This window comes from Anolis sagrei, chromosome 11, assembly GCF_037176765.1.
Source record: "Anolis sagrei isolate rAnoSag1 chromosome 11, rAnoSag1.mat, whole genome shotgun sequence".
In the NCBI taxonomy this organism is placed as follows: Eukaryota; Metazoa; Chordata; class Lepidosauria; order Squamata; family Dactyloidae; genus Anolis; species Anolis sagrei.
Window position 1 is genome coordinate 10,601,311 of NC_090031.1, and position 27,836 is coordinate 10,629,146.

Genomic DNA, 27,836 nt, shown 5'->3' on the forward strand with positions numbered 1-27,836 from the left:
TGGCAGCATTTCTCAACGTGGGGGTCGGGACCCCGGGAGGGGGGTCGGAGGGGTCACCAAAGACCATCGGAAAACACAGTATTTTCTGTTGTCATGGGGTTCTGTGTGGGAAGTTTGGCCCAATTCTATCATTGGTGGTGTTTGGAATATGATGTATGGTTTGAATGGAATTGTATGAACTATGTATGGTTGGTGTGCTGGTACGGCTGTACCAGGAGCTTCAGCTTCATTTTCTTTCTATTGAGTGTTTGCATATCCATGCATTTGCAACAAGGTGGCTTCCCTTGGTTTGCAATCATAGGGCTAGCCACCTGTCTATCATTGTTAAGTTTTGTTCCGCCCCTTTTTCCAGGGCTCTGGGAGGGAAAGGGAACCATTTTTAGTTCAGTCTTATAGTGGAAAGCTTAGCTACAGGACATGGATCAGCTCCATCTGTAGGGTTGGGCAGTTTCGTTCGTTAATTTCGTAATTCGTTATTAATTCGTATTTAAATTAGCTTACGATCTGATATTGAGCCATGCAGGAGTAATTAAAAATCGAAACGAATTTTTTCAATTTATTTCGTAATTGTTTCATAATTGTTTCGTAATTGTTTCGTAATTGTTACGTAATTGTTTCGAAATCATTTCGTAATTGTTTCGTAATTATTTCCGTATGTCTGGTGCAAGTTTTAGGGTTGTTGTTTGTTTTATCAGTGATAAAAAATAAATTATCACACCACCAGTCAACAACAGAGGGAGAGGGAAGCTTCAGAAGTTCCCCCTGTCCCATTTGGAGGGTTTTTTAGTATATTGCGCAATTGCATCCGCCATTAACGAATCTATTCGTAATTGTTTCGAAATCGTTTCGTAATTGTTTTGTAATTTTACGAAATTTCGTATATTTCGAACTTTTTTAAAGGAAAATTTCTGAATTCTTTTAAAAAACGAAACACAAAAAGCCCCTAAAAACGAATCGAGTTTAAAAACAATTTTTTCCGTGGTTACCCAGCCCTAGTAGACAAGCTTCATTTCTCACAGCATCCGGGGGAAACAGCTCCACACCTTTCATGGAAGAGATCCAAAAGAACTCCAGCTGGAGAATCTACAAAGCCTTGGCTGGTAGGTCTACTCGGGTAACCAGAAGCAATTGGAGCCAGGAGTAGAGCCCACACCAGCAAGCATAGAAAGTAGATTGCCTGGGAGGGGTTGAAAAGGGTTTTCCTCTTAAGAGAAAAGAAACAGTTCACGAAGCCAGTTACCTGTCCATTTGGGCAAGTAAAGAAGCATTTGTTTGACTTGTTGAAGATCTGAGAAGTGTTTGTTTAAATTGTTGAAGATCTAAGCAATAATAAAGGACTTTGTTAAACTTTTCAAGCATCTAAAGACTTTTGTATAGGTAGAAGGAACCTTCTACCATGCATGGTGGACATGTCCTGTGATTAGCGCATACTGGAAAATGATAAAACAGGAATGTGAGAAGATATTAAAAATGAAAATTCAGATGAAACCAGAATACTTCTTACTGGGAATTATAGACGAAGAATTGGAACTAGACCAAAACATGGATATCCTGTTTAATTATTGTATCACTGCAGCAAGAATAGTATGGGTAAAAAGATGGAAACAGAAGGAAGTAGCCACAAAGGAAGAATGGATAAGTAAAGTGGAGGAAATTAAAGACATGGACAAACTGACCTTTGCATTAAAAGACTCATATGGAAGACCAATAAAAAGAACAGACTGGAAGCTATTTGAGGAATACATATCAATATATCGAAATAGACATGATATGAAAGGAGAACAAGAAGAAATTTTAGAAGGAAGAAGACAAAAATAGAGGAAACCAGAGAGAAGATGATTAAGGAAGTCAGAAGACCCCCATCACCCCCTTGTACCCCTTTTCTCCTCCCTCCCCTATTCCTATACATCCCTCCCTCTGTCCCACACTATCCTTGGTCGTCAACACCCCCTTTCCACCCCCTTCAACCCAGTCAACCCCGATCCCTCTTCCCTCTCTTAATCCTAATATACTAACCCTATCCTTTTTACCTATATATCTGTAAGAATAAGTCTTAATAGAAATTATATATATATATATATATATATATATATATATATATATATATGACTTTTGTATAGGAAAATCCTTAGGGCCTCTCAGCCAAGGCAACCCGGCTTCCCGCTGGGCACAAAGAGCACGTCCTGTTCAAAAGACAATTATTATAGGCCCAGCGCGTGACAGCACAGGAGAAGAGTTTTCTCTCTCACCCTGGTCCTTCCACTTGCTTAGTTTCTAACAGACCTCACAATCTCTGAGAATGCCTGCCATAGTTGTGGGTGAAGCGTCAGGAGAGAATGCTTCTGGAGCATGGCCAGACAGCCCGGAAAACTCACAGCAATTCTGGCCACAAAAACCTTCGACAACACTTTGACTTGTCGAAGGCTTTCATGGCCTCCATGGGTTGTTGTAGGTTTTTCCAGGCTATATGGCCATGTTCTGGAGGCAATTTTTCTCCTGACGTTTCGCCTGCATTTATGGCAAGCATCCTCAGAGGTAATGAGGTCCTCATTACCTCTGAGGATGCTTGCCATAGATGCAGGCGAAACGTCAGGAGAAAAAATGCCTCCAGAACATGGCCATATAGCCCGGAAAAACCCACAACAACCCAACACTTTGACTAGTTTGTTTGCCAGAAGGTTGTGGCGTAAGGGAATAAAATTAACTCTAACTGCACCAACGGATCCTGGAGAGGATAGTGTTATTTTATTTCCTTACAGTGGAGGACTTTGTTGAAGGTCTTACTAAAATCTAGATTCAGCATTCCCTGCATCTACCTAGCTTGTAACTCTGTCCTTCCCAACTTTATCAACAGATCACCACCAAAGGCTGAAAAAAACAACATCAGAGTAGATACGGCTATGCATATTTGATTCTGATTCTTAGCATGGTAACCGTCTCGGGACAAAACAAAGCCAGCGGAATGCTTTGGGGGCTTTGTTTGCCCATCAGAACTCAGTGGGGTGCAAAGCCCATGCAAGTGATGTGTGTGATTTGTGAAGGGATGTTAAAGATCTGAAAAGGTGGGGTATGGAAGAGTGCTAATGCACATCGTCTGCTGGTGGGTACGTCCTCAGTCAAAGCTTTTTCCAGTTTCCAGACCCGGTCCGAAGAGAGGGCCCAGGGCAGATCCCATTTAGACAAAAGACGCAGATTGGAAACAGTAGCTCGCCTTGGCACAATGCACAGCAACAAAGAGCCCAAAGGCAGAAAATGCATGCTCTGTTCTAAAAATGGAAAGGAGCGCTGAAGAAGTAGGCCACTCCAAATGACTCCCTGGAAAGTAAAAGAGCGGCTCCCTCCAACCCCAGCTTCGTCTTTCAGCCTCCCTGTTTCTTTCTGCATTCCCTTGAAGTCTTCTGCATTCCTTTGGAACAGATTTTGGGTTGACACTCAATGTTCATTCAGCATCCTTGAGCTTTTTCCTCCCATCATTTGATACTCTCTCCTCAATGAAAACACCCCAAAGTGGCCACTAAATTTTATCATTTGTTGTGTTGGTTAAGGTAAAGGTATTTATTTATCGTGTCATAAGGTAAAGGTTTCACCCTGACATTAAGTCTAATCCCTCCAATGAGAAGTCGGGCATTATTTCCTGGAGTGCATTCAGAAGAAGACCTACAAGCCACTCTAAACACCTTCGCAGAAGCATACGAGAAGCTCGGCCTGTCATTAAACATCAAGAAAACCAAAGTGCTCTTCCAGCAGTCACTGGCCAATCCCTCTCCAATGCCAGAAATACAGTTTAATGGTGTCACATTAGAAAATCTTGACCATTTCCACTCCCTTGGCAGCCACCTCTCCACAAAAGCCAACACTGACACTGAAATTCAACACCACCTGAGCTCTGCGAGTGCAGCTTTTTTTTTTCCAAATGAAGCAGAGAATGTTTGAGAACTGAGACATCCATAGGGAGACCAAGGTGCTTGTTTATAAACCTATTGTCCCCCCAACCCTGCTATACACCTGCGAGACATGCACTGTCTACAGACGTGACATGCAACTCCTAGAACAATTCCATCAGCGATGCCTCTGAAAAATCCTGCAAATCTCTTGGGAAGACAAGCGGACAAATGGCAGCGTGCTGTAAGAAGCAAAGACCACCAGCACTGAAGCGATGGTCCTCCGCCATGAAGCGATGGTCGTCCGCCAGCACTGAAGTGATGGTCCTCCGTTGTCCGGATGCCCGATCACCATCTCCCAAAGCAGTTGCTCTACTCCGAACTCAAGAATGGAAAATGGAATGATGGAGAACAGGAAAAGAGATTTAAAGATGGGCTCAGGATCAGTATTCTGATGGGTCCGTAGGTGATTGTGGAGCCCTATTCTTGATCTGCATCTTCTCCAGAAGTGCAGGCATTGGTTTCCAAGTGGAAGGCAGTCTCGGTCGGGGTTTGCTTGATGCACCTTCCTCTTGGCACGTTTTTCTCTTTCACCTTCTATTCGTGCCTCTTCAAATTTTACAGCACTGCTGGTCACAGCTGACCTCCAGCTGGAGTGCTCAAGGGCCAGGGCTTCCCAGTTCTCGGTGTCTATGCCAGAGTTTTTAAGGTTGGCATTGAACCCACCTTTAAATCTCTTTTCCTGCCCACCATTCCGTTTTCCGTTCTTGAGTTCGGAGTAGAGCAACTCCTCTGGGAGATGGTGGTCGGGCATCCGGACAACATGGCCGGTCCAGCAGAGTTGATGGCGGAGAACCATCGCTTCAATGCTCATGGTCTTTGCTTCTTCTAGAACGCTGACATTTGTTCGCCTGTCTTCCCAATAGATTTGCAAGATTTTTCGGAGGCAGGGCTGATGGAATCGTTCCAGAAGCTGCATGTGACGTCTGTAGACAGTCCACGTCTCGCAGGCACAGAGCAGGATTGGGAGGACAATAGCTTTATTGTGCTGGTACGGCTGTACCAGGAGCTCCAACTTTAATTTCTTTCTGTTATCTGTTTGCAGTTATAGGGCAGGCCTCCTGTCCATCATAATTAAGCTTTGGTTCCGCCCCTTGTTCAGGGCTCTTGTTCAGGGCTCTGGGAGCCATTTTTTGGTCAGGGTCACACAAGGAAGCTAGACTATAGGATGTAGACCAGCTCATCCCATAGAAAAGCTTCTTTTCTCAATAGCATCAAGGGAAAAGGTCCCTAGGCTCTGGCTGAGAGCTCTCAGCCTCTCAGCCTCACAGCAATCAGTGGGAAAACAGCCCTGAAGTTCTCAAAGAATTCTCCTAGGAAGGAAAAGCACTACAGATCCACGGAACTCCAGCTGAAATATCTTCAAGCCTCGGCTGGTAGGTCTACTCGATACCCTGATGCATTTGGATTCGGTAGTAGGACCCACACCGATGAGGCATAGATAGTAAACAGCCTGGGAGAGGTTAAAAGGGGTTTTTCCTACAGAGAAGGTTCAGTTAACTAAAGTCAGGTACCAGCCCATTGAGGACTAGACTAAGAAAGCCTTGAAGTGTTGTTTGTTCCATAATAAAGACTTTGTTGTATCATTAAAGACTCTAAAGACCATCACTTCAGAAAAATCCCCGAGAATGTCTCTTTGAGGCGCCCCTGGCTTCCTGCTGGGCTTAAAGTATATGTCCTATAGAAAAGTACAACTGTTACAGGCCCAGCGCATGATAGAACATTATAAACAAGCACCTTGATATCTCTACGGATGTCCTGGTCCTCAAACACTCTCTGCTTCATTCGGAAAAATGCTGCACTCGCAGAGCTCAGGCGGTGTTGTGTTTTGGGGTCGATGTTGACTTTGGTGGAGAGGTGGCTGCCAAGGTAGTGGAAATGGTCAACATTTTATAATGTTACACCATTAAGCTGTATTTATGGCATTGGAAAGAGATTGGCTGGTAACTGCTGGAACTGTCATGTTGTTTCTCCAACATGACACCCTCCAAATGTGTCAGGCTAGTTGCCCTGTCATTGATTGCTGTGATGACCAGGCAGACTTCAATAAATCGGAGTTGTAGTCCAGCACGTGTGAAAAATGCCAGGCTGGATAAGCCTGCAACTGATAATTTCCCCCCAAACATTCCAACTATATCTGCAGTTTCCCAGTGTTTTCCCCTACCTTTGCCTTTAGGAGAGACATATGCCTAGCTGGCAAAGATATATGTACCTATATAGCTTTTCTAAAATTGTTGCTGGAAAGTTCCTTTGCCAAGTTACACATAGATGGGAGCTCTTTTTTTCCTTCTTCAATGACTTCACTTTGCATTATGCCAAACCCCTCTCAGTCTCCGTTTCATACTTCCAGGGCTTGTAATTCCCCCCACCCCACCCCACATCCCCTGAATAAATCACAGCAAGTAATGTACATTTTGAACATAGGTCTGCTGTTTCATTTCCAAGATTTTTAAGGTTTACTCCAACAAAACACTGAGCCATACATTCAGAATGGCTCCTTTTGGAAAAGAGGGCATTGCTTTTTTCTTCTTCTTTCAGCCACTTATCCCAGAATTCAATTTTTGTCAACAATCCGCAGTGCTTCCTGGGAGTCACTCTGGACCGTGCTCTGATTTACAAGAAGCACTGCTTGAATACCAAGCAAAAAGTGGGTGCTAGAAATAATATCGTACCAAAGCTGACTGGCACAACCTGAGGATCACAACTGGACACAGTGAGGACATTGTGGCATAATCTATATAAATAAAAATGTAATGTTCATTTGTGGGATTAACATAACTCAAAAACTACTGGACAAACTGACATGAAATTTGGACACTATACCCCTAACAGGCCAATGAGTGACCATCACTCATAACCCCCCCCCCCCCCAAAAAAAAAACAGCAGAAAGGACTTAAAAACCCAAAAAATCTAAATGACTAAAAGCTAAATCAAGATACAGGAAAAAAGGTAAGAAAGAGGGAGGGAGGAAAGGGGAGGAAGAAAGAAAGCGAAAGAGAGAAAGAGGGAGTGAAAGAAAGAAGGAAAAAGCAAAGGAAGGAAGGAAACACGTGGCAGGTACAGCTAGTCTATATAAATAAAAATGTAATGTTAATTTGGGGGATTAACAGAACTCAAAAACCATAGGACTAATTGACACCAAATTTGGATAGCATACACCTAACAACCCAATGTATGCCCTTCACTCAAAAATTTTGATTTTGTCATTTGGGAGTTATAGTTGCTGGGAGTTATAGTTCACCTACAATCAAAGAGTATTCTGAACTCTGCCAATGATGGAATTGAACCAAACGTGACCAACAGAAAACACTAGAAGGGTTTGGTGGGCATTGACCTTGAGTTTGAGAGTTGTAGTTCACCTACATCCAGAGATGTAGGTGGATGCTCTCTGGATGTAGGTGAACTACAACCCCTAAACTCCCAAAATCAAGGTCAATGCCCACCAAACCCTTCTATTTTTTTCTGTTGATCATGGGAGTCCTGTATGCCCCGGTTGGTTCAATTCTATCATGCTATTTGATTGTCGATGAACTATAAATCCCAGCGACTACAATTCCCAAAAGACAAAATCAATTTTTTTGAGTGAAGGACATAAATTGGGTTGTTAGGTGTATGCTGTCCAAATTTGGTGTCAATTAGTCCAGTGGTTTATGAGTTATGTTAATCCCACAAACGGACATTACATTTTTATTTATATAGATTATAGTGTCCTAAGGGCCTCCGATGGTGCAGTGGGTTAAACTGCTGAGCTGCTAAACTTGTTGACCAAAAGGTCGCAGGTTCAAATCCAGGAAGCGGGGTGAGCTCCTGCTGTCAGCCCCAGCTTCTGCCAACCTAGCAGTTTGAAAACATGCAGATGTGAGTAGATCAATAGGTACCGCTCAGGCAGGAAGGTAATGATGCTCCATGCAGTCATGCCTGTGGCGACATAACCTTGGAGGTGCCTATGGACAACGCCGGCCCTTCAGCTTAGAAATGGAGATGAGCACCAACCCACACAGTTGGATATGACTGGACTTAATGTCAGAAGAAAGCCTTTACCTACATTATTATTAAGCACAATAATAATAGTTTTCTGTACAGAAGAGACTATTTCAGATGTGAATCTTCGCAGTGAGGCATACCTTTTCTTACAATAGCACACAAACATGGCCATGGAAGCATCCCGCAACATTTCTTTTGTATTCCTGAGCTGTCGTGAGCCGTGAAGGAAGAATAGAGATTCATCTTTCACAGAGTGTGGAGTTTCGCCCCGAGAGATATTTTGACAGGAAGCTTCAGGGTCTTTTGATCCTTCCACACTCAATTGCAACGGAGTTGGACAATTAGCACACTTGTGCATTGAACTAGAAGTGAGCAATAAGGTAGCACCACTGCACCAGCCAATGCTCAGCATGGGATGGGGAGTGGCGGTGGGGGTCCTTGTGAATTAATTATTTTCTTGGTACGTGCAGCTCAGGCGATGTTATTTTCAATGTCCTTCCTTGAATGCATGTTATCGGAAGCCCAGGGGCCTTTAAAAACCATTCTGCAGCCCCCCGCTCTCTTTATACGGTGCTGAACCAAATACGTCTACAGAAGCTCGCCTTATTAAATAATTCCTAGGTTACTCCACTGGTTACTCCCTCTGTCCTTGGTAGTAACGTACTAAAGGAACAAGGCAGATCTGTTTCTAACATGAGACCGCAGAAGTGGTTCCTCGAAGGCCCCATTAAAATCCAATGCACACCCATCATGGTTACCTGGCCTACTTCTGTCACATACAGAGAAGTCAGAAATGTGCCTTCCCTTGGCAGAAGAGGGTGGTATTTCAGGCCTTTATGTGGCCATTTCTTGGTGGAATGGAAAAGTCTGACAACACTCCAAAAAGGAGGAAAAGGGAAAGTCTGAAATGTACTGTTCTGTCATGTGCTGGGCCTGTAAAGACTTTCCTTTAGAACAGGACATGCAACCTTCGCCCAGCAGGAAGCAAAGGGGCCCAAGGAGAAGTTCTCAGAGGTTTTCCATCACAAATAGTCTTTAGATGGCTTGTGAAGTACAACAAAGTCTTTTATTGATAAACAATCAAACAGAAACTTCTCTTGTCAGCATGTCAATGACTTAAATCTAGAAATAGTTTTCTAAGATCCACAGGGACACTTGCTGGAACACCTCAGCAAGCGAGAGTCCAAAAGTGGCAGGCCCAAACCCAGAACCTCAACCAATGGCTGATACCAAATGAGAAACTCCCTCCTGGGCACACAGAGGACTGGCGCTGAACAGACTTCGCTCTGGCCAGGCCCGTAGCCAGGATTTCGTTTCGGGGGGGGGGGGGGGGCTAATTTTTTTTCAAGGGGGGTTTCGGGGGGGGGGAGCTGAGTTTCAGGGGGGGGCTGAGTCTGAGTGAAGGAGGGTCTAGCCTAGCAAACCTTTTGTATCATTACGCCAATACCCCCATGCATATGGGATATATTGAGTATGGTGATCAGATCATGATATGAATAAACATAACAGTTTAAATAATGCACCAGTAACACCTTTTCGCGAACCACCATGAGAATTTCGGGGGGGGGGGGGCTGAAGCCCCTCAAGCCCCCCCCCCCCGGCTACATGCCTGGCTCTGGCACCACGAGATGCAGAGCCAACCTTCAGAAATGGGGCCACAAAGTGGAATCCTCGACATGCGAATGTGGAGAGGAGCAAACCACTGACCACCTGCTGCAATGCAACCTGAGCGCTGCCACATGCACAATGGAGGATCTTCTTGCAGCAACACCAGAAGCACTCCAAGTGGCCAGATACTGGTCAAAGGACATTTAAGCAACTACCAAACTCACAAATTTTGTATTTTGTCTGTTTGTTTGCTTTGTTCTGTTAGAAATGTAATATAATTGACTGGTTGCCCTGACACGACAAATAAATTCTCTTGTCTTCAATAATGCTAAACAAATGCTTCCAGGCTTTTGTGCAACTGGTGGCTGCTAACTGTTACTTTACTTTAAAGGACAATCCCTTTCTAACTTCTCCCAGGCTGACTGTGAGCCTAAACCTAACTGACATGGGCTCCACTACCGGGTTGAACTGCGTCTCAAAGCACCGAGTGGACCTACCAGCAAGGCCTGTAGTCTCTTCAGCTGGAGTTCTTTGATATTCAAAGCTGTTTTTCCCTCCGAAATTCCTCATAGCTTTAGGGCTGTTTCCCTGGGAATCTTTGGGATGCTCTTAAGACTGTTTCCCCCCGGAAAGTCTTAAGGGTTGAAGCTTTTGTACAGGGGAAGCTTGCACACGTCCTGTACATTAGCTTTCCCTGCTGAGACTAACTAAAAAATGCCTCCCTTCCCTTCCCAATTGCCCTGAGCAAGGGGTGGGACCAAAACTTAATGATGATGGACAGGTGACTTGCCCTATGACTGCAACCAAAGGAAGCCACCCTTCTGCAGAGTCACTGAAACCTTGGACTGCAAGCAAACATTTAATACAAAGGAAATAAAGTAGGAGCTCCTGGTACAGCCATACCAGAACATGTACAATGGCCAAATATCCGAGCAGTCATATAAACATGGGCTGCTAGCTGCAGGAAATCTGCTTTTGTATTGGATCACATCAGACCCTTCCCAAGTGCCTAGGACTGTGTGCGTTCAGATCTGAGTAGGGTGGCCTCTTGCAGCTGTCAGGTGGTAATTTTGTCAGTGACAATTGTTTTTAAGTGCTGGCCAAGGTCTTTAGGCACTGCACCCAGTGTAATAATTCACCACTAGGACCAACTTTATGGCTTAGGTCAGAGTCTTTGCAGTTCTATCTTTATATCCTCATATTGTATAAGGTTTTCCAGTTGCTTCTCATCAATTCTGTTGTCACCTGGGATTGTAACATCGACGATCCATACTTTGTTTTTTTCCACGATTGTAAGTTAGGCAGATGGATGGCCATCTGTCAGGGATGCTTTGAATGTGATTTTCCTATTTCTTGGCAGTGGATAGAGTGGATAGCCCATGAAATTGCTGCAAACTACAGGAAAGAAGATTCCACCTGAACATTAGGAAGAACTTTCTGACTGTGAGAGCTGTTCAGCAGTGGAACTCTCTGCCCTAGAGTTTGGTGGGGGCTCCTTCTATGGAGATTTTGAAACAGAGGCTGGATGGCCATCTGTTGGGGGGTGTGTGTGTGTGTGTGTTTTGAATGTGATTCTCCTGCTTCTTGGCAGAATGGGGTTGGACTGGATGACCCAAGAGGTCTTTTCCAACTCTACGATTCTATGATTCTATGTTGTGCAGAAACTGCATTTCTGTGCAGAAAATTGTAATTGTAATTTTCTGTGCAGAAAATTTCCAAAAGGCTCTGTAATTAGGGTAACCAGCCAATGAAAGGAAAACAGGAAAATAGTAAAGGTTGGTACATATACCTGAGTGGGGGTACTTTGAGTAGTCTTTCCCCAGCCAACAGATGGAAGTGATTAAAGCTCACCACCCATTTGTAATGAAAGGAGAAACACTCTCCGAAGAGTGCCCACAAAATGTATATTTCCATCTTAATGAGATGGACAGCTCTGGCTCTCCCCTAGTCATTATAGCTATAGGGAGATGCTGAGACTTCTTTCCATTCGGGGAGCGGGGAGACAACCTCCTCCTCCATCCATCCTTCCTTCCTTCCTTCCGCTTTCAGCTCCCATGCAAGGAGACAGACACCCCCTTTGTACGTGAAAGGGACTCCCTCCTCTCGTCCTTATTTACATCCCGCGAGGGGAGGGGGATTGTAGGGTTTCCTGGACGGGTGCCCAGGGTTTAACTTTCCCCACATGTGGAATGAATTGGTGCCACGGACAAAGAGCGCTTGAGATTAAGGGATATCTTTAAACATGAGGTGGAAGTTCCATGCTGCCTTTCCGCCGATCTGCCAACACCATTGGCAGGTGGAAACCCAAACAGACCACTCACACTGGCTAACACACATTTTGGGGCCTCCAAAAATTAATCCTGTTTCTGGGTATATGGTACCCCTCCATATACCCAGAGTTAATCTCTGTAACATCTATGGCTTTGGGCAGTGTTTCGCAACCTTCCTAATGCCATGACCCCTTACCCCCAACCATAACATTATTTTCGTTGCTACTTCATAACTGTCATTTTCCTCCTGTTATGAATCGTTATGTAAATATCTGATATGCAGGATGTGTTTTAATTCAATGGACCAAATTTGGAACAAATACCCATCCAAATTTGAATACTGGTGAAATTGGTTTTGTCATTTGGAAATTGTAGTTGCTGGGATTTATAGTTTACCTACAATCCAAGAGCATTCCGAATTCCACCAATAATGGACTTGGCACACAGAACTCCTGCTGTGCGCTGGGCCTGTAAAGAATTTCTTTTAGAACAGGACATGCAACTATGTATTGTTGAAGGCTTTCATGGCTGGAATCACTAGGTTCTTGTGGGTTTTTTCGGGCTATAGGGCCATGTTCTAGAGGCATTTCTCCTGACGTTTCGCCTGCATCCAGGCTTTTATGCAACTGGTAGCTTCCTAATCTTGCCCACGAAGGACAGGCAACTGTCTTCAATAACTTCTTCTTTACTTTAAAGGAAAATCCCCTTTTTAACTTCTCCCAGGCTGACTGTAATCTAACCCTTACTGATGTGGGCTCCGCTACCGGGTCGAACTGCGTCTCGAAGCACCGAGTGGACCTACCAGTAAAGGTTTAGATATTCTCCAGCTGGAGTTCTTTGGTCTTTAGGGCTGTTTTCCTGGAAATCTTTGGAGACTCCTGTGAAGGAGTGTTGTTAAAGCTTACTACCACCTAATGTGTGAGGAAAGCTGGGCAACGATCAATATCAGCTTAGGAGCTATTTTATAAAGGGACTATTAATTACAGAAGGCTTTATTCATTTGATAGCATAGTGTTTACTGTCCCTGGCTTGACTTTACTTCTTATGCAGGCTGTTTGCCTTGAGAGAAACTGTATCAGGCAAGGCTTGAGGAAAACAGTAACAAGTTTATTTTAACAGGAGTATAACATGTTTAACTGTTTCTTCACAAGAGGCACAAATCTTGATTGGTTACATTAGTAAGGTTTCATGAGTAATCTCAGGCACAGACTTCAAGAGGTTTCTATAGGCAGATGTAACTCTTCTGGACAACTGTCCTAATAAAACAAATAAGCTAAAAGGCTTATTAACAGAATTGGCTCCTAGCCAAACCTTGATTCTTAACTCAGAATCAATAACCCCTGTAGTTTTATCACTACCGGGTCCTTTTCTGTAACCCCATTGGTCACCAATTAATTCCCTGAATCTCCACCCAGAGACTCAGTCTTCCCAGTAACTCACCGGCTTACTGACTGACTTTCAAAACAGCTGCCCCGTGAAGAGGCAGTTGGCTCCGCCCCTGTTGCTATGGCAACCCAGCTAACGCCAAGCCACCATCTCCAACAAAATATATTCCTTCATACTTACCATTTATCAACCACTGTCTAAACAACACATAAACATGAGAATAAAAGTTACACATCGTCACAACTCCTAGGACTGTTTTCCCCTGGAAAGTCTTAAGGTTTGAAGCTTTTGTACCGGGGAAGCTTGCACACGTCCTGTACATTAGTTTTTCTTGCTGAGACTGACTAAAAATGGCTCCCTTACCTTCCTAATTGCCCTGAGCAAGGGGCGGAACCAAAACTTAACTACAACTGCAACCAAAGGAAGCCACCTATCTGCAGAGTCCCTGAAACCCAGGGCTGCAAGCAAACATTTAATACAAAGCAAATAAATTTGGAGCTCCTGATACAGCCGTACCAGCACAACTCCCATGACCAACAGAAATTACTTGGTGGGCATTGAACTTGAGTTTGGGACTTGTAGTTCACCTACATCCAGAGAGCACTGTGGACTCCAAACAATGATGGACTGGAGCAAACTTGGCATGAATATTTAACCTGGCCAAATGTGAACCCTGGTGGAGTTTGGAGAAAATGGACCTTGACATTTGGGAGTTTTAGTTGCTGGGGTTTATAGTTCACCTACAATCACAGAGCATTCTGAACCCCACCAACGATCGAATTGAGCCAAACCTCCCACACAGAACCCCCATGAGGGCCACAGCAACGCATGGCAGGGGACGGCTAATAATAATAATAATAATAATAATAATAATAATAATAGAACAGCAAAGCCAGTCAAGGTGGTTCTAGTGGTGATCGGCACACTGGGTGCAGTGCCTAAAGACCTTGGCCTGCACTTAAACACAATTACCATCTGCCAGCTGCAGAAGGCCACCTTACTGGGATCTGCACGCATTATTCGCCGATACATCGCACAGTCCTAGAAACTTGGGAAGTGTCTGACGTGCGATCCAATTCAACAGCCAGCAGAATGATCTTGTCTGCTGTGTACTCATCTTGTTGTGTTTCACATAATAATAATAATAATAATAATAATAATAATAATAATGCTTGGGAAGTGTCTGATGTGTGATCCAATACAACAGCCAGAAGAGTGATCTTGTCTGCTGTGTACTCATCTTTTTGTGTTTCACATAATAATAATAATAATAATAATAATAATAATTTCCTCGCCTCCCTCTCCTCCCCTTCCTTCCTTCCTTCCTTCCTTCCTTCCTTCCTTCCTTCCCTCCCTCCCTCCCTCCCTCCCTCCCTCCCTCCCTCCCTCCTTCCCTCCCTCCCTCCCTCCCTCCCTCCCTCCCTCCCTCCTTCCTTCCTTCCTTCCTTCCTTCCGTCCTTTGTTCTTTCCTTCTAAAAAAGTAAACATTGGGTTGTTGTAGCTTTTTCAGGCTATATGGCCATGGTCTAGAGGCATTCTCTCCTGACGTTTTGCCTGCATCTATGGCAAGCATCCTCAGAGGTAGTGAGGTCTGTTGGAACTAGGAAAAAGGGGGTTATATATCTATGGAATGACCAGGGTCGGACAAAGGACTCTTGTCTGCTGGAGCTAGGTGTGAATGTTTCAACTGACCACCTTGATTAACATATAATGGCCTGACAGTGCCTGGAGCAAACTTTTGTTGAGAGGTGATCAGATGTCCTTGTTTGTTTCCTCTCTGTTGTTGTGTTGTTGCAATTTTAGAGTTTTTTAATACTGTAAAGTAAACATTTCCCTTTTCTTTTAAGGTAAGCCTTCCTTTTGTCACCTCCTTTGAGTGGCACCCCATTTACACAAGCAGTAGGACCACTCCTACTGGGGAGAGATTCTCATTTGATTACCTAGAGCTCCCGTCTTAGTGGATAATAGGTTTGCTTTTCCAATTTCCACGCACGAATGGGTGCCTACATGTGCCTTCTGGCTGCAGCTCCTATTTCTCTACCGAGTCTTATTTCACCATGTCCAGCTCCTCCTCCGTTGGCCTTTCTTTGAGGCAGGCAAGTAGTAATTTATTTATGGACCACACGAAGATCAATTGATCTACCTCTCTTTGCCACCCGTAGTGACATCGCAGAGTAAAAACCTAGCCGGAACAAGCTGTTGTTCAAGTCTATTGTCCTGGCACTCCATCTCCCATTACTCCCAGCCTATCTAGCATGATTATGCCACAGCTTGTTCATGGTTCTGTCTGGGGATGACAGCAGTCGTAATCAGATACATGTGGAAGCTGCAAAAAAATCAACATGGCCATTGATTCATGGACTGTGCTTTTGTTGGGCCTCTGAATGAGAACTGTACACTACCTTTTACACTAAGATACATCCTTGGCAGAGGATGCCTCTCTCTGAAGAGAAGATCCCAATATTCCATGGCAAATGCATCACCCTAAACAGTATATCCCAATATTCCATTGTAAATGCCTCTCCGTCAACACGAGAACCCAATATTCCATTGTAAATGCCTCTCCGTCAACACAAGATCCCAATATTCCATTGTAAATGCCTCTCTCTACCCATGAAACCTCATAGCTTCATCTATGCTGATGATCATGCCATCACCACTCAAGCAAGGAGCTTTGAAATAGTTGAACAGAAGCTCTCTGAAGCTTTAGGTGCTCTTACTGTCTATTACAGGGAAAACCAGCTGATTCCTAATCCATCTAAAACACAGGCATGTGTTTTTCACGTTAAGAACAGACAAGCATTTCGAGCTCTGAGGATGACCTGTATTGCAGCACACCAGAATACATGGGAGTCACTCTGGACCCTGCTCTGACTTTGCTTGATATTCAACCAGTAAGTGCTAAAAATAATATCATACGAAAGCTGACTGGCACAACCTGGGGATCACAACTAGACACAGTGAAGACATCTGCCCTTGCGCTTTGCTACTCTGCTGCTGAATGCACATGCCCAGTGTGGAATACATCTCGACGTGTTAAAACAGTGGATGTGTGTCTTAATGAGACATGGTGCATTATCACAGGATGTCTGCTGTTGGGGAAATTATACTGTATAGCTTGTATGGCACCACCTGACATCAGTCAGAAATGAAAGGACTAAAGTATGGACATCTACCACTCATCCTCTGTTTGGATATCAGCCAGCATGCCGACACCTTAAATCAAGAAATAGCTTCTTAAGATCTACAGAGATACTCACAGCAAGCAAGAGTCCAAAAGTGGCAGGTTAAAACTCAGAACCTCAATCAGTAGCTGAGAGCAGAAGAGAAACTGCCTCCTGGGCACACAGAAGACTGGGTGACGAGGAAGGCACTGAACAGATAGCATCAATAATAATAATAATAATAATAATAATTTATTTATTTATTTATTTGACTAGTCCAGTGTTTCTCAACCTTTCTAATGCCGCAACCCCTTAATACAGTTCCTCACGTTGTGGTGAACCCCAACCATAAATTTTTGTTGCTACTTCATAACTGTAATTTTGCTACTGTTATGAATCGTACTGTAAATATCTGATATGCAGGATGTATTTTCATTTACTGGACCAAATTTGGCAAAAAATACGCAATACACTCAAATTTGAATACTGGTAGGGTTGGGGAGGCGATTGATTTTGTCATTTGGGAGTTGTAGTTACTATTCAAAGAGCATTCTGAACTCCACCAACAATGGAATTGAACTAATCTTGGAACAGACTTCCCATGACAAACAGAAAATCCTGGAAAGGTTTGGTGGGCAATGACCTTGAGTTTTGGAGTTGTAGTTCACCTACATCCAGAGAGCACTGTGGACTCAGACAGTGGTGGTTCTGGACCAAACTTGACACGAATACTCAGTTTGCCTAAATGTGAATACTGGTAGATTTTGGGGAAACTAGGCCTTGACATTTGGGAGTTTAAGTTGCTGGGATTTATAGTTCACCTACAATCCAAGAGCATTCTTAACCCCACCAACTATAGAATTGGGCCAAACTTCCACACAGAACCCCCATGATTAACAGAAAATATTGTTTTTTTGATGGTCTTTGGTGACCCCTCTGACACCCCTTCGCGACCCCCCCCAGGGGTCTCGACCCCCAGATTGAGAAAGGTTGGACTACTCATATGAAAAACAGTTGCATTGGTCAAGTAGGAAATTTAGGTACCGCTTTATGTGGGGAGGCTATTTTGCAAAAGAATGAGGGAGTACTCCATTGGTGTCACAAGTGAACGGTGAAGTGGATGGAATTTGAGCATGCCCTCATGAAGCTGGAAAGTTAAATAGCCTCTGTGTGTCTGTCTATATATGTTGTTCTATATATGTTATAGGTTTTTCTATATGTTATAACTATATTCTCAATTTGCTTCTGACATGATAAATAAATGTATCCACAAAGTCTATGGATGAAAGGACCATAGTATTCTACTGATGCAATCCAAGAACCTGATGCTTGGATCTGCCTTCTCTCCATGATCCCTCCTCGTGCTTTTTCCTTTTGTGGTGCGGCTCATAAGCTTCTGAACAGGCGCTGACTTATTTCTAGTTTTTGCAGGAAATGATGTGTGTGCCTGTCTAGTTAGAATTTCTGCAGAGCCGAGGAGTGGCTCCACCTAGGAATGTGAGGAAACTCCTTCCTCTTTAGGGAAAATAAAAAACTCCATCCAAGAAAACCCCTCTTTTATAGTTTCCTTTAAAGTTCTTGACCAGTTTTATGTGGGCGAGAAGCTGCCAAAGACAACCGAGTGGCACTTCATGCAACATTGCATTGGCGCCTCTGAAGTAGTTTAGCTCAGCATCACCGTGATTATTTTTGAGAAAAATGTACAATATCACAAAGGATTACCACCTCACCTGCCTCATAGGAAACCTGCTACAAAACAGGAGCTTTTTTGTTGAGTTCCAGGGCCAGAGAAGCCGATTGAGAAAACAGAAGATCAGCCTGCCTCAGGGGAGCGTTCTTGCTCCATCCATGTTCAACATTTACACAAATGACCAGCAATTGTCAGAAGGGACAGCAAGTTTCATCTGTGCGGATGATCATGCCATCACCACTCAAGCAGGGAGCTTTGAGATGGTTGAACAGAAGCTCTCCAAAGCTCTAGGTGCTCTTACTGTCTATTACAGGGAAAACCAGCTGATCCCTAATTCATCTAAAACACAGACATGTACTTTTCACCTTAAGAACAAACAAGTATCCTGAGCTCTGAGGATTATCTGGGAAGGAATCCCACTGGAGCATTGCAGCACATCCAAATACCTGGGAGGCACTCTGGACCGTGCTCTGACCTACAAGAAACACTGCCTGAATATCATGTAAAACGTGGGTGCTAGAAACAATATCATACGAAAGCGGACTGGCACAACCTGGGGATCACAACCAGACACAGTAAAGACACCTGCCTTTGCTGCTGAGTATGCATGCCCAGTGTGTATGCCCCCTGTACGCCACTCTGGTGAGCAATCTGGCTGCTGACCATTGGACTAATTGAAGCTTCTGGGCAGTCTTCAAAGGCAGCCCCATGTAGAGCATATTGCAGTAGTCTAATCGGGATGTCTAATCTAGTCTAATCTGCCCTTGCGCTATGTTATTCTGCTGTTGAGTATGCATGCCCAATGTGGAACACATCTCACCATGCTAAAACAGTGGATGTGGCTCTTAATGAGACATGCCGCATTATCACGGGATGTCTGCGCCCCACACCACTGGAGAAATTACACTGTTTAGCTGGTATTGCACCACCTGACATCCGCTGGGAAGTAGCAACCAATAATGAAAGGACCAAGGAAGTGACATCTCCAACTGATCCCTTGTTTGGGTTTCAGCCAACACATCAATGACTTAAATCAAGAAATAGTTTTCTAAGATCTACAGAGACATTCACTGGAACACCTCAGCAAGCGAGAGTCCAAAAGTGGCAGGCTCAAACCCAGAACCTCAATCCATGGCTGATACCAAATGGGAGACTCCCCTCTGGGCACACAGAGGACTGGGCGACTTGGAAGGCACTTATCAGACTGCTCTCTGGCATCACGAGATGCAGAGCCAACCTTAAGAAATGGGGCTACAAAGTGGAATGCATGACATGCGAGTGAGAAGAGTAAACCACAGACCACCTACTACAATGTACCCTGAGCCCTGTCACATGCACAATGGAGGACCTTCTTATAGTAACACCAGAGGCACTCCAAGTGGCCAGCTGCTGGTCAAAGGACATTTAATCAACTACCAAGCTTGCAAACTTTTGTTTTGTTTGTGTGGGAAGTTTGACTCAATTCTATCACTGGTGGGTTTCAGAATACTCTTTGATTGTAGGTGAACTATACATCCCAGCAACTACAACTACACAATCAATGGAAGGGGGAAGGGACTGAGATGATATCATCCAATCTCACCAATATTTAAATTTGGGTGTATCGGGCACTTGTACCAAATTTGGTCCAGTGAATGAAAATGCATCCTGCATATCAGATATTTACATTACGATTCACAACAGTAGCATGCTTGTCGAGGTGGGAGGTTGTCTGCGTAAGTGAACACCTCCGCCACATACACACGTACACATTTTTCACTTTTATTAAGTTCTAGCTTGGGGACCCGGTGGTGCCTGGGTTATTTAAGAAAGGCATTGTTTGTCTGTGCTCCAAGTTTAGTCTAGATCCAATGTCAGCCGGGTTTAGTGGGTGTGGCTGAACTACAACTCCCATATGCAAATCCCATGGACCATCCTCCTCCAAACTGCACCAGGATTCATAGTGGGTCATGGGGGCTTTGTGTGCCAAGTTTTGTCATGAACCATCATTATTGGGGGTTGCAGTGGTCTCAAGAAGTGAGTGAAGGTATTGCAAAGTCCCATCATCTGTGGTCCATCCTCCTTCAATCTGCACCAGGATGTAGAGTGGGTCATGGGGGCTCTGTGTACCAAGTTTGGTCTTGAACTGTCATTGTCTGGGGCTCCAGTGGTCTGTGGGTGTTGAAGCATTTGAAAGTACTGCAAATCCCATCATTCATGGTCCATCCTCCCCCAAACTGCACCAGGACATAAAGTGGGTCATGGAGATTATGTGTGCCAAGTTTGGTCCAGGTCCGTCATTTGTGGGGATTGCAGTGGCCTGTGAACGTGGCAGCCAATCAGAAAGCTGCCACATACATACATACACCTCCCGCCCGCCCTCCACATACAAACACTGATATCTATTTTATATATAGATATAGATAAGATATAGATATATAGATAAGTATATAGAAGATAGAAGATTAATTATACCACCATGCATAGTGCTGGGGCTGCTCCAAAGCCACAAGGTGTTAAGAAGTCCTTTATGAGAAAGCAAGAAGGAAATAACGTCCCATGAATATATTCCACAGCCAACCGTGAAAGTTCTTCCCACGCAGCTTTCCTGCTGAGGCATCATCTCCAGTTGTTTAACAGAGCCAAGGCACGCAGAGGCTCCACTCTTTTCTTATTGACCACACTCTCTGCACTCTATTATATACCACGTGGCCAGTCGATATGTATAATAGGATGGGAGAAAGTCCCGAGAGCCACAGAGAGCTGAATTGTGGAGGAGCCATCTTTTTTCTCTTCTAGAGCAAAGGAACAAGGGAGCCAGAGTGGTTTGAGTGTTGGGTTAGGACCAAGGTTGAAATCCATGCTTGGGTAAGGAAATCTATAGGGTGATTCCTGGTCAAAGTGGTCCCTGATCAAAGTGTCAAAGTGGTCCCTGGTCAAGATGTGGTCAAGGTGGTCCCTGATCAAAGTGGTTCCTGGTCAAAGTGGTCCCTGGTCAAAGTAGTACCTTGTCAAAGTAGTCCCTGGTCAAAGTGGTCCCTGTTCATGTCCCTGGTTAAAGTGGTCCCTGGTCAAAGTGATTCCTGGTCAAAGTAGTAACTAGTCAAAGTGTTCCCTTGTCAAAGTGGCAACTGGTTAAAGTAGTCCCTTGTCAAAGTAGTAACTGGTCAAAGTAGCCCCTTGTCAAAGGGACCACTGCTCAAGTTGTCCCTGTTCACGTGGTCCCTGGTCAAAGTGCTCCCTGTTCATATCCCTGGTTAAAGTGGTCCCTGGACAAAGTGGTCCCTGTTCATGTCCCTGGCTAAAGTGGTCCCTGATCAAAGTGCTCCCTTGTCAAAGTAGTAACTGGTCAAAGTGGCCCCTTGTCAAAAGGACTACTGCTCAAGCTGTCCCTGTTCACGTGGTCCCTGGTCAAAGTGGTCCCTGTTCATGTCCCTGGTTAAAGTGGTCCCTGGTCAAAGTAGTAACTAGTCAAAGTAGTAACTGGTCAATGTGCTTCCTTGCCAAAGTAGTAACTGGTCAAAGTAGTCCCTTGTCAAAGTTGTCCCTGTTCACGTGGTCCCTGGTCAAAATGGTCGCTGGTCAAAGTTGTATCTGGTTAAAGTGGTCCCTGGTCAAGTAGTCCCTGTTCAAAGTGGTACCTGGTCATGTGGTCCCTATTCATGTGGTCCCTGGTCAAAGTGGTCCCTAGTCCAATGGTCTCTGGTCAAAGTAGTAACTGGTCAAAGTGCTCCCTTGTCAAAGGGACCACTGATCAAGTTGTACATGTCCATGTGGTCCCTGGTCAAAGTGGTCCCTGGTCAAAGTGGTCCCTGGTCGAATGGTCTTGGTCAAAAAGGTTGGGATCCACTGCTCTCTATGTTCTTTTTAAAAAGCAAAGTACATTCAAGTACTCAATTCTCCCTAACCTTCTGTTTGGATTGCTACAAAAATAAAACAGCTTGCATGACTATATACATCTATATAGATATATATAGAGAGCATGGTATACTGATTTGAGCAATGAACCCTCAAGACCAGGGCTCAATTTTCCACTTGACCATGGAAACCCTCATAGGTTTGCCTTAAAGCTGCAAGTAAACACAAAAGCATATATATCTGTGTGCACACCGACACATTGTGCCAGAGATCCCCCACTGGTTTCTATAGCAGCAGTAAAGTACATTTGTCTCAAAGCTCCCTTTGTAACCTTTCAGCCTTGGAAGCCAGACAGACGCATATATTCCTGGACCTCGGAAGAAAAGTGGCATCTGTGCCAAAGATGGGAACAGCAGGGTTGCGGTTGTGGACCTTTTACAACGAATTGGGTTATCCTTTTGCATTCCCAGCCATTCCAGGTAGTGTTTACCATTTGTCAAAGTCTTAATGGGAACACCTGGATCGCAGACACGGAGATCCCGGCAAGCACCGTTATGTTTCGGTGCCACCTCCATTGTGTCTTTTCTTTCCCCACCTTCATTGGTGTGCAAGTCCATGTGTGCGTACGCCTTTTGAAGACCGCTTTCGGCTTCCCATTCATTGACTCGCTCATGCATCTGCCGAAGCACCATGGAAACACGCATGCAATGATCCCATTCTGACACCGCCGAACCGAGACAAAACTTCCAAACGGGGATGCACAAAACTAAACACATCTCAAGGTGTACACAAAAATGCACAAAAATCAAGACAACATTCCCCCTAATGTTCCCCTTTAGAAATATCCCTGTGCTTACCTCTTTGCCGTTGGATATGTTTTATCTCATCCTGCTTTGTCCCGGAGAGGATGCTTAACAAAGCCGTCTCCGCCTTGCGCTCCTTCTGCCTCTGGGAACGAAAGTGGGAAAAGTTCTCCCTTTCTGTGGCATCAGGCTGAGCCAGAGAAAGAGAGAGAGAAAGAGAGAGAGATGCTGGACAGTGTAAGGCAAACTGTGGTTAGAGCAAACCCCTTCTGCTGGTTTATATAGCCGAGCGCCGATCCTTAGCTCATTTCACTGTAATGGGATGCCTTCGAGGCACAGGGCTGGCTGTACTTTTTCGGTCCAGTCAATTAAAGGCACCGCTTTCCTCTGGATGTTGTGTGTGCTCCCCCGTTGGGAAAGCCACTCATATTTATAGAAGCGCGGTGGGACAAAAGACATTTGCATGCAATTTATGGTGAAAGGAGGGTGAATATATATATCTATATGTAAATAACACTCCTCTTTTCATCACCACTGGGGAGAAAAGGGGGGGGGGTGAGAAAAGAAGTCAGCCAATGACTCAGAAGGGGAGAAGAGTTTTCTTCTTTCTCTCAAGGGTTTCGGCACAGTGCATTGTTCAGCCAGCGCTTCACTTGTGTGTGGGTTAGCCATTCGTGGTTACCACCAACACCCCTAAAACACACCAGATTCCTCCGCCAGCCATTGCTCCCGGCCTTGAACTTGTGAAGTGTGCCGTCACACACATGTGCGGGTGTGAATGGACTTCACAACATTCCTGAGCATAGGATGCTTTGGGTGACAGCAGGGCTCCACAGAAAACAAAGAAAGATAAGGGTACATCTTTGCAGATGACACCAAATTGGGAGGGATAGCCAATAGTCCAGAGGACAGGAGCAGAATTCAAAACGATCTTGACAGATTAGAGAGATGGGCCAAAACTAACAAAATGAAGTTCAACAGTGACAAATGTAAGATACTCCACTTTGGCAGAAAAAATGAAATGCAAAGATACAGAATGGGTGACGCCTGGCTCGAGAGCAGTACGTGTGAAAAAGATCTTGGAGTCCTCGTGGACAACAAGTTAAACATGAGCCAACAATGTGATGTGGCGGCAAAAAAAGTCAATGGGATTTTGGCCTGCATCAATAGGAGCATAGTGTCTAGATCTAAGGAAGTAATGCTACCCCTCTATTCTGCTTTGGTTAGACCACATCTGGAATATTGTGTCCAATTCTGGGCACCACAATTCAAGAGAGATATTGACAAGCTGGAATGTGTCCAGAGGAGGGCGACTAAAATGATCAAGGGTCTGGAGAACAAGCCCTATGAGGAGCGGCTTAGGGAACTGGGCATGTTTAGCCTGAAGAAGAGAAGGCTGAGAGGAGATATGATAGCCATGTATAAATATGTGAGAGGAAGCCACAGGGAGGATGGAGCAAGCTTGTTTTCTGCTTCCTTGGAGACTAGGACGCGGAACAATGGCTTCAAACTACAAGAGAGGAGATTCCATCTGAACATTAGGAAGAACTTCCTGACTGTGAGAGCCGTTCAGCAGTGGAACTCTCTGCCCCGGAGTGTGGTGGAGGCTCCTTCTTTGGAAGCTTTTAAGCAGAGGCTGGATGGCCATTTGTCAGGGGTGATTTGAATGCAATATTCCTGCTTCTTGGCAGGGGGTTGGACTGGATGGCCCATGAGGTCTCTTCCAACTCTTTGATTCTATGATTCTATGATCTATAAGAGCGGGGAGCAAGCGCATAATAATAATAATAATAATAATAATAATCCTTTATTTATACCCTGCTACCATCTCCCAGAGGACTCGGTGCAGCTTACAAGAGGCCGAGCCCAAATACATCAATAAAACAACACAGGAATACAGACAATAAAAAACTCATAAACAAAGCAATAAACAATAACAATAACACCACGACGCATTAAAAACCTATGGCAGGGCCATATGTAATAATTAAAATTTTAAAATACTGGGCATGACAAGGTGACATATGACTAGGATGGGTATTTGGAGAGAAACAGAGCGAGCAGACAATCCTAGATCATTAGTAAAGTGCGATTAGGGACATGTTGCTTAGGGTTCCTTATTCTGGGAAGGCACACTGGAACAACCATGTTTTCAGGCTCCTCTTAAAGACTGCCAGAGTTGGGGCGTATCTAATATCCTTGGGGAGTGAGTTCCAGAGTCGAGGGGCCACCACAGAGAAGGCACTATCCCTCGTCCCCATCAATTGCGCTTGCGATGGAGGTGGGATTGTGAGCAGGGCCTCTCCAGATGAATGATGCAACTTGACCACAAGATACCTACTACACTATACAACACGATTATCAATGGGTTATCAATGTCATTTCCTAATTGGTTCTATCATAAACACATGGGGAAAGTTTATTAATCTATCTATATAAATAAAAATGTAATGTCCGTTTGTGGGATTAACAGAACTCAAAAACCACTGGATGAATTGACACCAAATTTGGACACATGACACCTATTCACCCAAGGAGTGACCATCACTCAAAAAAAATGATTTTGTCATTTGGGGGTTGTAGTTACTGGGATTTATAGTTCACCTACAATCAAAGAGCATTCTGAACTCCACCAATGATGGAATTGAACCAAACATGGCATACAGGACTTCCATGACCAACAGAACACACTGGAAGGGTTTGGTGGGCATTGACCTTGAGTTTGGGAGTTGTAGTTCACCTACAACCAGAGAGCACTGTGGACTCAAACAATGATGGATCTGGGCCAAACTCTACACGAATACTCAATATGCCCAAATGTGAACACTGGTGGAGTTTGCGGAAAATAGAATCTTGACATTTGGGAGTTGTAGTTGCTGGGATTTATAGTTCACCTACAATCACGGAGCATTCTGAACCCCACCAACAATAGAATTGGGCCAAACCTCCCACACAGAACCCCCATGAACACCACAGTGGGCCACAGGAATGCATGGCAGGGAATGGCTAGTATATAAATAAAAATGTAATGTTCGTTTGTGGGATTAACATAACTCAAAAACCACTGGGCGAATTGACTCCAAATTTGGACACAACATACCTATTAGGCCAACGAGTGACCATCACTCATAAAAACACTGAAAACACAGCAGAAAAGACTTAAAAAACAAAAAAACAAAAATATACATTACAACGCATGCGTAAAACCACATATATACGTGTAAACACACACATATACACGCAAACACACATATATAAACGTATACACAAATATATACACACATATATGCATATATATACACACAAAACACATATACACAGAAAGGGAGAGGGAAGGAAGGAAGGAAGGAAAGAAGAGAAGGAAGGAAAGAAAGGTAGAAAAGGAAGGGAAGAGAGAAAGAAATAAAAAGTGAAAGAAGAAAGGAAAGAGAGGGAAGGAAGGAGAGAAGGAATGAAAGAGCGAAAGAAGGAGGGAGGGAAGGAAGGAAAGGGACAAGAAAGGATGGAACCAAAGAGCAAAGGAAGTGAGGAAAGAAACAGGTAGAGAAGGGAGAAAGAAGAAGGGAAAGAAAAAGAGGGAAGTAAGGAAAGAGGGAGGGAGGGAGGGAAGGGGAGGAAGAAAGAAGGAGAGAAAGAGGGAAGGAAGGTTGGCCACAGCAACGTGTGGCGAGTACAGCTAGTCTATATAAATAAAAATGTAATGTTCGATTGTGGGATTAACAGAAATCAAAAACCACTGGATGAATTGACACCAAATTTGGACACAAGACACCTAACAACCCAATGTATGTCCTTCACTAAAAAAACAACAACACACCACACTCTGAGGCAGAGAGTTCCACTGCTGAATGGCTCTCACAGCCAGGAAGTTCTTCCTAATGTTCAGATGGAATCTCCTTTCCTGTAGTTTGAAGCCATTGCTCCATTGTGTCCTAGTCTCCAGGGCAGCAGAAAACAAGCTTGCTCCCTCCTCCCTGTGATTTCCCCTCACATATTTATATAGGTAGGTGTATTTATCATATCATGATTGGCATTAAATTGTTGCCTGTTTGGAAGCCATTCTGAGTCCCTCCTTGGAGGTAAATAATATAATATAATATAATATAATATAATATAATATAATATAAATAATATAAATAAATAAAATATAATTTTTTAAAAAAGGTAAAGGTTGTCCCCTGACATTAAGTCCAGTCATGTCTGACTCTTGGGTGTGGTGCTCATCTCCATTTCTAAGCCGAGGAGCCGGCGTTGTCCATAGACACCTCCAAGGTCATGTGGCCAGCATGATTGCATGGAGCGCCATTATATAAATAAATCTATATAAATAAAAATAAATCTGTATAAATAAAAATGTAATGTTCGTTTGTGGGATTAATGGGGTATAAATAAAATAGTGGGGTATAAATAAAGTATTATTATTATTATTATTATTATTATTATTATTATTATTAATTTAACTCAAAAACTACTGGGAGAATTGACACCAAATTTGGACACGATACATCTTTCAGGCCAATGAGTGACCATCACTCATAAAAACACTGAAAAACACAGCAGAAGAGACTGAAAAGCCAAAAAAATACATTATGCAAAACCACATATATACCCATATACACATACAAACACACACAAAACACATATACACAGACTGGCCACAGAAATGTGAGGCAGGGGATGGCTAGTAAATAATATAAATAAAATAAAATAAATAATAAATATTTCAAGGCTGGGGACTGGATAACAGAGAGGCATTTCATTTGGGAAGTCGGTGAGCATTTCAGCCAAATTTTCTAATTTTCCACTGTTTTTTTAATAGGTATTTTATAGGATGTCGGAATCACAATCATCTCCCCCGTCTTCACATTTTGGCTGAAATGACAAGAGAGGCAAAGACTCGTTTTGTAGAACAGAACACCAAGCTTTGCTGTTTGAAACCTGCCAGTCTTTCATCCCCGGGAATGTTGAAGAGGAAACGGGCTTCTGAGACATCCCCTGATAGGCAGGTAGTCCTTGAAGTCTGACACATCGTATTGCCAGGAGACGTCTCGTGAAATGCGAGAAAACACCAGGATGAAATAAACCACAGACTCGGTCATTGATGGATGGTGGAGAAGGGAGAGGGAAGTGCCACGCGGTGCATGGGGAGTTT

General features: G+C 43.9%; 1 protein-coding gene across 5 annotated transcripts in view; it reads right to left on the minus strand.

Moving 5' to 3' along the window:
* The window catches only part of TNC (tenascin C), a 114,262-nt gene extending 91,126 nt beyond the window's left edge, over positions 1-23,136 (minus strand). For 2 of the 5 annotated variants that reach the window (XM_067471885.1, XM_067471884.1), the window contains exon 1: positions 22,739-23,127. The gene's annotated coding sequence lies outside the window, so the exon portion shown is untranslated. Of the gene's footprint in view, positions 1-22,738 lie in introns of all 5 variants that reach the window. The other 3 variants (XM_067471881.1, XM_067471882.1, XM_067471883.1) reach the window with 3 other exon arrangements.
* Between the last annotated feature and the right edge of the window lie 4,700 nt (positions 23,137-27,836).